Source organism: Gorilla gorilla, chromosome 12, assembly GCF_029281585.2.
Source record: "Gorilla gorilla gorilla isolate KB3781 chromosome 12, NHGRI_mGorGor1-v2.1_pri, whole genome shotgun sequence".
Lineage (NCBI taxonomy): Eukaryota > Metazoa > Chordata > Mammalia > Primates > Hominidae > Gorilla > Gorilla gorilla.
Genome location: NC_073236.2, coordinates 127487606 through 127498768, shown reverse-complemented (window position 1 = coordinate 127498768; position 11163 = coordinate 127487606). Strand labels below are relative to the sequence as shown.

At 41.4% G+C, this 11163-nt stretch overlaps 1 non-coding gene across 1 annotated transcript; it reads right to left on the bottom strand.

Moving 5' to 3' along the window:
- Positions 1-410: 410 nt before the first annotated feature.
- On the bottom strand, positions 411-514 carry LOC115933700 (U6 spliceosomal RNA). Its single transcript, XR_004069554.1, has one exon. It is a non-coding gene; the product is annotated as a U6 spliceosomal RNA (small nuclear RNA).
- Between the last annotated feature and the right edge of the window lie 10649 nt (positions 515-11163).

Below are 11163 nucleotides of genomic sequence, written 5' to 3'. Positions count from 1 at the left end.
GCAGTAATGGGACTTCTAGGTCAAATGGTATTTCTGATTCTAGATCCTTGAGGAATCGCCACACTGTCTTCTGGAATGATTGAACTAATTTACATTCCCACCAACAGTGTGTGAAAGTGTTCCTATTTCTCCACAGCCTCACCAGCGTCTATTGTTTCCTGACTTTTTAATAATCGCCATTCTGACTGGCATGAGATGGTATCACATTGTGGTTTTGATTTGCATTTCTCTGATGATCAATGATGTTGAGCTTTTTTTCATGTTTGTTGGGCATGTAAATGTCTTCTTTTGAGAAGTGTTTCTTCATATCCTTTGCCCACTTTTTGTTGGGGTTGTTTGCTTTTTCCTGTAAAATTGTTTGTCTTGTAAATTCTGGATATTGGACCTTTGTCAGATGGGTAGATTGCAAAAAACATATGGAGTACTTCACGAATTTGTGTGTCATCCTTGCACAGGGGCCAAGCTAATCTCTGTATCATTCCAATTTTAGTGTATGTGCTGCCAAAGTGAGCACTTATTAATAATTTTCTATTGCTGTGTAACAAATTTCCATAAACTTAGTGCCTTGAAACAATGTAAGTTTGTTATCTCCTAGTTTCCATGTGTCCAAAGCCAATAAAGCTTAGCTAGGCCTATGCTCAGGATCTCCTAAAGCTGGAATCAAGTGCCTATCTGAGCTGCATTTCTTCTAGAGCTTAGAGTCTTTTTGTCTGAGTTCACATAGTTGGAAGAATTCAGTTCCTTGTGGCTGTAGGACTGAAGTTCTTGCTTCTTGGTGGCTGTCAGACAGGGCTGTTGTCAACAAGTACAGGCCACCCAGAGTTCCCAGACACCTGACCCTCTTGCAGGCCTTCTCATAACATAGTAACTCATGTACTCAAGGCCAGGAAGAGAATCTCTCATTTCAGCTTGCTATGATGGAGTCTTATGTGACATATCATGATCATGGGAGTGGCTATCCTCAATTTGTCATATTTTATTGGCTAGAAGTAATCATAGTTTCCACCTGCACTCAGGAACCAGAAATTATGAAAGGGCATGACTTATTGGAGGTCATCTCAGAATTCTACCTACCACAATGTGTTAGGAGAGGTTGCTCCCACATTATTTTCAGATAAATACTGCAATCACAACACCAGAAGTGTGCAGAATAGCTCTCACATTTTTTTTTTTTTTTGAGACTTGATCTCACCCTATTGCCCAGTCTGAGTGCAGTGGAATGATCATAGTTCACTGCAGCTTTGACCTCAGGGGTTCAAGTGATCCTTCCACCTTAGCCTCCTGAGTAGCTGGGACTACAGGCACATGCCACCATGCCCTGATAATTTTTTTTAATGTAGAGACAGAGTCTTTTTATGTTACCCAGGCTGGTATTGAGCTCCTGGACTCAAGTGATCCTCCCACCTCAGCCTCCCAAAATGCTTGGATTATAGGCATGAGCCACCGCACCTGGCCTCAGGTCATTCTTGACCCCTTTATGAGAAGGCATACTCAAGGCCATTGTTGAACTGAAAGGATGAAGACTAAGTTCAGTGGTAGAAAGGTGTGGGGAAGCACAAAGATTCTGCTGTAAAAATGTAAATGCAAAGGACCAGGGGCATTGGAATGAAAATTGCTACATGAAAATCTGAAGGACTTGAGTGCAGCTGAAAGAAATGTGTCTTCCTCCTTAATTGTTTTAAATATTGAGGCATCCATTGAAAAGTTTTCAGTAATTTTTTTTTTCTGGGTCTTCTTAAATTAGGAAAAGTAGCTGTATGAAGATGGATCTAAATAGTGAAAGAGTATGCATTGTGATGGCTCCTGTCAACAAGAATTTTCCAGTGAAGATTGTATTTACTTGTGCAGAGGCACATTTTAACTGGGCACCCACATTATGCTAGGCAATTTCATGTAAAGAATCGTATTTAATCCTCACTGTGAGATGATGCTATTTTCACTTTCAGTTACAGAAAACAAGGCCCAGAGAAATAAACAATGTCCTCCATCTGGATTGTGCCTGCTGTAGGAACAGGAAGTAGGCTCTGCTCATGTCTGGGTATCCACTGCTTTCAGATCACAGACAATCAGTCACTGCTCCTCACACAGCTGCTAAGTGGTGTGATCAGGACTGAAACCCCAGTGCCTCTGACTTCAAAGCCTATGCTGCTCCACTGCACCACAGCATCCATTTCATCAAAGTCAGGAATTCCCCCGTTTTATCTTGAATCTCTATCAGCTGGCCCTGGGTGGTCGTTGTTCATGTTACTCATCATCTGTGTTATCAGTAGGAATGCTTCCGGTATTACAGAAAGGGGACCATGCGTCAGAAAATGGTTACAAAGTGGCGAAAACTGACCAGACTGGGGATGTAGTCAAAGGGCAGGAACGGAGGGTGGGACAGGTCAAGGAGGTGACCAGAAAGGCACTCACCAGGGGAGCAAAATATAAAGAGGCACCAAAACACTCAGCAGTCCTGATAAATAATATTTTAGTGCAATATTTTAAAAATCAGAATTTTTGTAAAAATATCCAATGGTGAAGAAAATATCAACATTGTAAGTAAAGATGGGATCGCACCCTGCACTTGCCAGACTCACTCACTCACTTCATCCTCGTTACCTTACAGCCCTGAGAGGAGGCAGAAGCCATAAAGAATGAGACCGGAGGAAAAAACCTCTCCTACTCCCATTTCTCCAGGTTTCTAGGAACGGGAATGAGGGAGAAGCAAGGGAATTCTTATCTGCAGAGGTCAGATTTCAGAGAAGTGACCATGATCTCTAGGAAAAGCATAGAAGCTTAGCCATGGGAAGATCAGGAATCAGGAGACCTGTGTTCTGGTCTGGGCACCAGCACTAACTCACTGTGTGATTTGGAGCTAGCCCTTTTCTTTGGGCCTCAATGTACTCATTTTTAAAATGGGAGTTTTGAACTGAGTGCTTTCTGGGGTCCTTTCCAACTCAGACATTCTAGAAGGCTATGGACTAGCAGATTCCAGGGAGAATACTCTGTCCTTTACTCTATGTGGAAGTGCAAAATTCCAGAGAAAACTTCAGTGGGTCAAATATGGATATCTTCTGTCTGTTAGCTTTCCTTGCCTCTTTTCTCTTTCGTTTAGTGGTCAGTGGGCCACAAGAAGAGGCTAGTGGTCAGTTTCCACTGGTCCCTAGAAGTCAGGTCCCATGGAAGGTTGAAGTACTTAGCTTCTTGTAACTCTAGAACATCAGAGCTGACAGTACAACATTGGCCAGCTATGTCATAAGTCAGTTTGTACTAAAGATAATAACTACTGCAATTAGCTGGGCATGGTGGCACATACCTCTAGTCTTAGCTACTTGAGAGGCTGAGGTGAGAGGATTACCCGATCCTGGGAGGTCAAGGCTGCAGAGAGCCATGATCTTGCCACTGCACTACAGCTGGGGTGATAGAGTGAGACCCTGTGTCAAAAAAATCAATCAAACAGACACACAAAGATAATAGCTGCTGTGTATGGATATGTAATTATGTAATAATAGCTGAGAGGCTGTATATAATAATGGTCTACTCCTGCACACAGCTGCTGGTATAGTGTTCTGTTTCTGCCTCTTCCCAGATGCATTGGTCAGGGGGCCGCCAAGATGCAGAGCCCACAGACTATTTCAATCATCAGAGAGAATTTAATATGAATTATTGTTAAAGAGGTATAAAGTTGTTAATTAGGTAACTGAAAGTGTAAGAAGAAATCTCAAAGGTATCACAGAGGTAGCAACTGCAGGACACATGACAGCCCCTACGACTGAGGGAACAAAATGAGTGTGAGTTGGTTAAATCTTTGAACCTTAGTAGAGGGCCCCTTGGAACAAAAACAGAGACCTCTGAGAAGATGGCTGGCCAGCTGGTGTTGCTTTGGGGGCATACGATTGAGCTTGTCCTGCAAGTGGTGAAAAAAACTGTAAAGTGGGTTCAGCTACTGCAGCTGGAAAAAATTGCTCCTGGCAGGGAGAACAAGCATTAATGGGGGAATAGCACATGCACAGAAAGTGAGGCAAGCAACAAACAGAAAGGGCCACGTCCCTCCAGCCTTGTAGAGCATAATGGGAATCCAGTTGGCAAGGCAAAAATGTGCTTTTCTGAACCTCGGCCCCAGCTCCACAAAGCAGCGTACAGAAGGGTGGGTTTAGAGCTGAGAGTCCATAACTTAATAACTGGCACACTAGCTACTTGACCTTAAGCAAATCACCTGACCTTTCTGTGCATGCATTTACTCATCTGTGAAAAACGAATACTAATGAACTCTGCTGAATAGGGTTGTTATCAAGGTTAAATTAGTTAATATACAAAAGTGCTTAGAACAGTTTCTTCAGTGCCCAATAAGCTAGTAGGCACTTAAGTTAAAATAAGCGCCCAATAACATTTACCTGTGTGATGTTAATTTTAATGTGTCAACTTGACTGGGCTAAGAACTGCCCAGATAGCTGGGCAGGTAAAACATTACTGCTGGGTGTGTCTGTGAGGGTATTTCCAGAAGAGGTCAGCATTTGAATCAGCAGACTGAGTGAAGAAGACCCACTCTCACCAGTGTAGGTTGGACCAGCTAATGTGTTGAGGACCTTAACAAAACAAAAAGGCAGAAGAAAGGTCAATTCACTGTGTGTGAGTTGGGACAGTCATCTCTGCCCATCCTCAGACTTTGGCACTTCTGGTTCTCGGCCTTCTTATCTGAACTAAATTACATCACCATCTTTCTTGGTTCTCCAGCTTGCAGATGGCAGATGGTGGGACTTCTTGGCCTTCATAATTGTGTGAACCAATTCCCATTATAAATATGACATGTCTGTGTGTATACATACATATATATAGACACATATATATAATGAATGTGTGTATGCATATGTATATACACATACACACACATATATGTGTGTATGTGTGTGTGTATGTATATATATATATACACACATACATATGTGTCTTCTATTGGTTCTGTTTCTCTGGATAACCCTGAATTATACAATCTGGTATTATTATACAAAGGAAAGAGGAAAGAGCAAATATGTCTGCCTTGCCCAAGGCATTAGATTCACATTTTCCTTACATTTTGTGGCTTAATTTCCAGAGTACTTCTCAGAAGTGAATGTCAACTTCCTGATGTTGATACTCAAGGAGAATGAGGTTTGGAGATCTGAGTAGTTTACTGAAGGCACTCACACTGAAAGATTTTATGAAGCTGAAATTCAAATCTAGATGTGCCCCATCCAAAGACCACCCTCTTTATACAGCAACATGCTGCTTCCCCTGGATCAAGAAACACAAGGTAATTGTCATCCTTATTGTACCACTCATTTATGAAGAGTTAAGCTAGACTTTACTGTCCTTAAGCCTCAGATAATTCACCTGTAAAATTAGAATAAAACACTTGTTTGGAACACTTGATCCAACGTTATAAAAATAGCATGATCAATCTCAGTGGCAAGTTCAGCAAGATAAAATAGTAAGGGGAGAACACAAAGTCCTCTACGGTAAGGTCTGCTCTAACACAACATATGTGTTTCTATAAATTACAGCACTGTGGGAAAGTATGCCAGCAAAAACACAAGACTTATGGAAAAAATGGGGTTACAACACTAAAAACTTGATCAATGACACACAATCACAAAGGCAGGCTATGGGCTATTTAACACGCGTGTTAAATGGTTAAGATGTACTTAGATACCAGAATAAACATGGCATTTTCCTTGTAGAAGACCTGGAGTTTGCTTGTGGAAGTGGGTGCCAGCAGGGGGCAGCTTGGGAGTCCCTGTGAAGTGGAGACTGGGGTTGATCAGAAATCAGAGAGAAAGTTCTAAAACCAGATGTGAATGGGTGTGGCTCATAACACACCCAGTGATCTGCGGTAGCCGGTAGAGGCATGGAGGTGTGTGTGTGTTTTGCATATTCCTAGGAACCCCGGGGTCAGCCGTATGCAGTTTCTAGCAGATGAAATAATTCATTGCAAAGATATATTTACATTGTGCTCAAACTGTTTCCTAATATACTGATTACACCGAAAGAAGTGCAGAGTTTCAAAACAAATGCTACAGCAAAACTGACTGTTTTTGGGTCCAAAAACTTAGCCAGAAAAATACACAATGAAAGAGACATGAGTTAACAGCCATGTGGGTTAGGACGTCCTCTGAGTTGGCAATTGGCAGAGTGTGGAACCAGTGTACTGGGTTAATGAAAACCGAGATTGCACTGAGAACATATATCGTATGACAACAGCAGCAATAATAATAATAAAGAAATTCACAGACAGGGATCTGGGTGAAGATTATGCTAATTAATTAAACACACAGTTAGAGAGAATCTCTTCTGTCCTAGGCAGAGCCAGCACCTTCTCCTGAGGAGAGCCTGATCTGCCGACATGACTGACCATAGAAAACATTGGCTGTATCTTAGGGATTATGGATGCCATTACCTCCACTGTGAGGAAGGTGTTATGGGGATTAGCTATGACAATTCTCCTGGACACTTCCTAGAGCAGGTCAGGGGCTGGACTGAGACCAGGGTTTAAGGCAGTTAGATCCTGACCGAAAGTATTTTCCACTGGACAATGCTGCTACTTCCCTATGTCTTCTGATGGGAGAATCTGTATCTTCATTGCTCTGGTAACTCAGTAAGTCGTCAATGCTAAGTTCTCTTTAAGTGACTAACTAGGCCAGACTCTCTTGGGCAGAGTGACATTAATTAGTCACAGCATGGTCTGTGTATAGATACTTTGGACTGGAACCAACATCTGTCGAAATAATGATGTTAAAACTAAGCGTTTGTTCTGCAGAGGTTCTGCCCTCCCTCCTGCCCCTCCCCCATAGATGCATTCCCTCCATCTTTGTACGTGCAGGGCCTCATTCTTCATATCACAATGTCGGGTAATTGTTGTAGGTTCAACTGCCTGTCTCCCTCCCTAACTGAGAGTTCCCAGGGAGCAGAGACTGGGCTTTATTCATCTCAGCACCACAGGGATCTAGCATGGGGTTTACACATAAAAGATGCTTATGATGTCAGCTCCATGAGAACAGAGACCATGTGCTCATGTCAGCCCTTGGTGTCTAAGCCAGTGTCTGGCATCAAGCAGACATGCAGCAAATATTTGTTGGCTGAAAGCATGATCCTTAATGAAAGGTCATTTCCATTACATCAGTTAATTAAATAAAAATATATCTGTTCAAAATTATGTGGTCAATGAAAAAAAAGTCCAAGGGCTCTTTAATGATGTGGGAAAATGTTCAGAGTATAATGCTGAGTTAAAAACAAAAAACAAAACAGGCCAAACATTGTGGCTCACTGCTGTGATCCCAGCACTTTGGGAGGCTGAGGTGGGCAGATCACCTGAGATCAGGAGTTTGAGGCCACCCTGGCCAACATGGTGAAGCCCCGTCTCTAACTAACTAAAAATACAAAAAAAAAAAAAAAAAAAAAAATTGCCGGGCATGGTGGTGTGCACCTGTAGTCCCAGCTACGTAGGAGGCTGAGGCAGGAGAATCACTTGAACCTGGGAGGCGGAGGTTGCAGTGAGCCGAGATTGCACCATTACACTCCAGCCTGGGCAACAACAGGGAACCTCCATCTCAAACAAACAAACAACAATAACAACAACAAAAATAACAGGCTGAAAATATGTAGATTCAGAATGATACTCATCATGTTAAAGAAATGCCCTCTGGTTTACATGGTTGTCTCTGGGTTCTGAGATTTGGGGTGACATTTACTCTCATCATTGTACCTTTAGGTCACTTTACAAATTATTTAAAATAAGCCTGCGTTACTTTAAAAATGGGGAAGAAAATGTTTTAAGAGCAAATAATTTCATCAGGTGCTTTAGTTGGTATGTTTGTTCAGTGTGGTAATTTAAGGGATAGGATGACTTCTGGGAAGGGAACATTTCACAAAATTGTTTTCTTTGCCTTCAGAAGGCCAAATTTTCTATCAGTTTGATGATTCTGGTAATTCTCACATTAACTGGTGGCCTCCTTAGCAGGTGGTGCCCTGAGGAAGAGCATCTTTATTTCTGGGTTTCTATCACAGAGGCAAGAATGAATCCAGGAACAGAAGGGCCTTCCAGCCTTGTTTTATATTGCTTTATTTATTTTAATTGTGTGACTTTGCTCTAAACTGTGCTGGGGGGTGGTATAAAATTAAAATACACTCACATTGACTAAATCATTGACTGGCAATAATTTCCAGAGATTTGTTTTTTTTTTTTTTTAACTCTGAATTCTATGTTCTATGGAAAGCATTAGTATCATACCTTTATTTTCATTTCATTATAATGTATGCCATTTTAAAATAGAAAAGGAAAAGAAAACCATCTCTATGAATATAAATCCTTTTCCTAATAATAGATATAATCACTCAACATAATAGACCAGAGGTCAACTCACCACAGGCCAAATCTGGCCCATAGCCTGCCTTTATATGACCTATTAGCTAAGGCTAGACTATTAGCCAAGACTGTTTTTTCATGGTTTTAAATGACTGAAAACAAATTTTTAAAAAAATAAGGTTTCATGACATGGGAATTACATGAAATTCAAATTTCAGTGTTAATAAATAAAGTTTTATTGGAACACAGCCATGCCCATTTGTTTGCATATTGTCATACAGCTGGCTTTTGCTCTGCAACAGCAGAGTGGAGTAGTTTCCATAGACACTAAATGGTTTGCAAGCCTGGAATATGTACTTCCTGGCCCTTTGTAGAAACAATTTGCCAACTCCTGTAATAGGCCTAGGTCAGTATTACAAGGAAAGTTGGAATAACTTCAACCTATATAAAGGCGAAGCTAGATCAGACTGAGAAACAGTCAGAATTCTGAACTAGAAGAAATTGGGAAGGCATACCACTGAGTCCCATTGTGACATGGTTCAGGCCTTCATCCTCTCATCTGAAATGACCCCAGCAGCCTGGGAACCTGTTCCAGCCTCTCATCTTGACACATGTACTGTATGCCTACAGTCCAATCCACCGCTTCCTGCCACCCTCACACAACTGTGCCAAGGTTATCTTTGTAAAGGGAAACTGTGGTTGCATTACTTTCCTGCTTACAGCCTCCAGGGCCAATGGATAGTTTATGGTAGTGGTCCTAGCTCTGTGCTTTGAGGAGTTCTGGATTCCTTGGAGGAATGTGTAAGGTACAGAGATGGTGTGGGAGGGTTCGCTGAGTAAGCAGGTTGTGGATCTTTCTCTCTGTGCCTCCATTTCAACCAGAAAACTCTATTTTTGCTTTATTTGTGTATTATATTTAATTTGAAGAATGGATTCTGTTGTTTAACAAAATAGCTGGAAAGCCACTAGTGGGTAAAGTTGAAGCCTCTTGTCCTGTTCCTGTGTGATCTAGTGTGATAGACACAGTGCTAACCAAGCTTTGTTGTTCCCTGTCATTTCCGAGTCTCCCTTGCAGGGAATGGTGTTATTGCCAACGAATGTTGAGTAGAAGTGACTCCCATCACTTCTGGGCTGAGAGAACTGAGAACCAGTATACTGCCTCCATTTCTCCTTTACCTTGGTAACCTTGCAGGCTACTTGTCAGGATGTTGTATCTAAGAGTTGGCAGATCATGCAACAGCCCAGGTCCCTGAATGGCCATGTAGAATATGATCTCCACCCTGACCTATTTTAGACAGTACAATTAAATAAACAAGCAAACTTTTGTAGTAGAAAATCCCTGGAATTTGGGGTTTATTTATTACTAAAGAACAGCTTTGCATCTGGCCCTTGTTTATCTGTCATTTATTACTTGGTTGGCTGATGTGTTAGGTGGTTGGTTGCTTAATTAATTTAACAACAACAACACACATATGTGAAGAGTCTAGTATGTATTATGCTAAGTAGTGAGAATATAAATCTATCAGCTGTAGCTGCCAACCTCAAGGAGTTTATAGCTGAGTGACTTTCTTTCCATAGCTCACTACGTAAGCACTATCCTGCACAGACCCTGCATCTCCGTCATTCTAAACTGTGTATCCCTGAACTCACCCAAACAATTCATTCATCCGTCCCTTTGCCTAAACTGTTTCTACTGTCTATGGACTGAAAAATCTCAGAATCTGAATAACTCATAGCACAACGTGGCTAAAACACACTCTAGTAGTTCCTGTTGGTAACAGACCTGTTAAATCATTATGAAAGAAGGAAAACACAGAGCCCGGCAGAGTCAACTTAGCCTAAATCAATTCAATCAGTGTGTCACATGACCCAAGGAAGAGTGAAAACTGCCGTCACTCATTCTGATGCCTTCATTTTATGGTGCAAAACATCCAGATGCTAAGAAACACATCTGGAGCTTTTCTGTTTGCAATGATGGGAATGTTCTACATCTGCTCTGTCAAACCTGCCAGCAACTAGCCACATGTGACTATTGAACAATTAAAATGAGGCTAATGTGACTGAGAAACTAAATTTCTAACTTTTAATTCACTTTTAATTCGTTTCAATTTAAACAGCCACATGTGACTAGTTGCTACCTTATTGACCAATGTAGCTCTACTAGATATTTAGATCTGTTTATTTATTTCTTTATTTATTTTTATTTTTTGAGATGGAGTTTTGCCATTGTCGCCCAGGCTGGAGTGCAATGGTGCCATCTCGGCTTACTGCAATCTCCGCCTCCCGGGTTCAAGCGATTCTCCTGCCTCAGCCTCACGAGTAGCTGGGATTGCAGGCATGTGCTACCATGCCCAGCTAACTTTGTATTTTTAGTAGAGACAAGGTTTCTCCATGTTGGTCAGGCTGGTCTCGAACTCCCGACCTCAGGTGATCCACCCGCCTCGGCCTCCCAAAGTGCTAGGATTACAGGTGTGAGACACCGCGCCTGGCTGATCTGTTGATTTAATTCTTTTTGTTACCATAGCCTAAATATAATAAGTTTAAAAGATACAACCATAAGCACATTTTCAAATAACACAAAAGAGGTTATCACCAGCTAAATTCTAAAACTGAATTTTCTCTACCAATACTTTTCCTTTAAACTTCTTTTGGTGCTTCACTCAATTAAAACAGCTCTGGGTTATAACCCAGGACCCTAGACCAAAATTCAAGGTGGACAGACTCAAGTGGTCCCCTCTGTCTCTAAGACCTCTGGTATCAGGGTGTTTCTCAAAACAACAGAGCAATAAATTCAGTAGTAATATAGGAAGTATTCAAATAATCATTTTCAAAATATTTGTGCA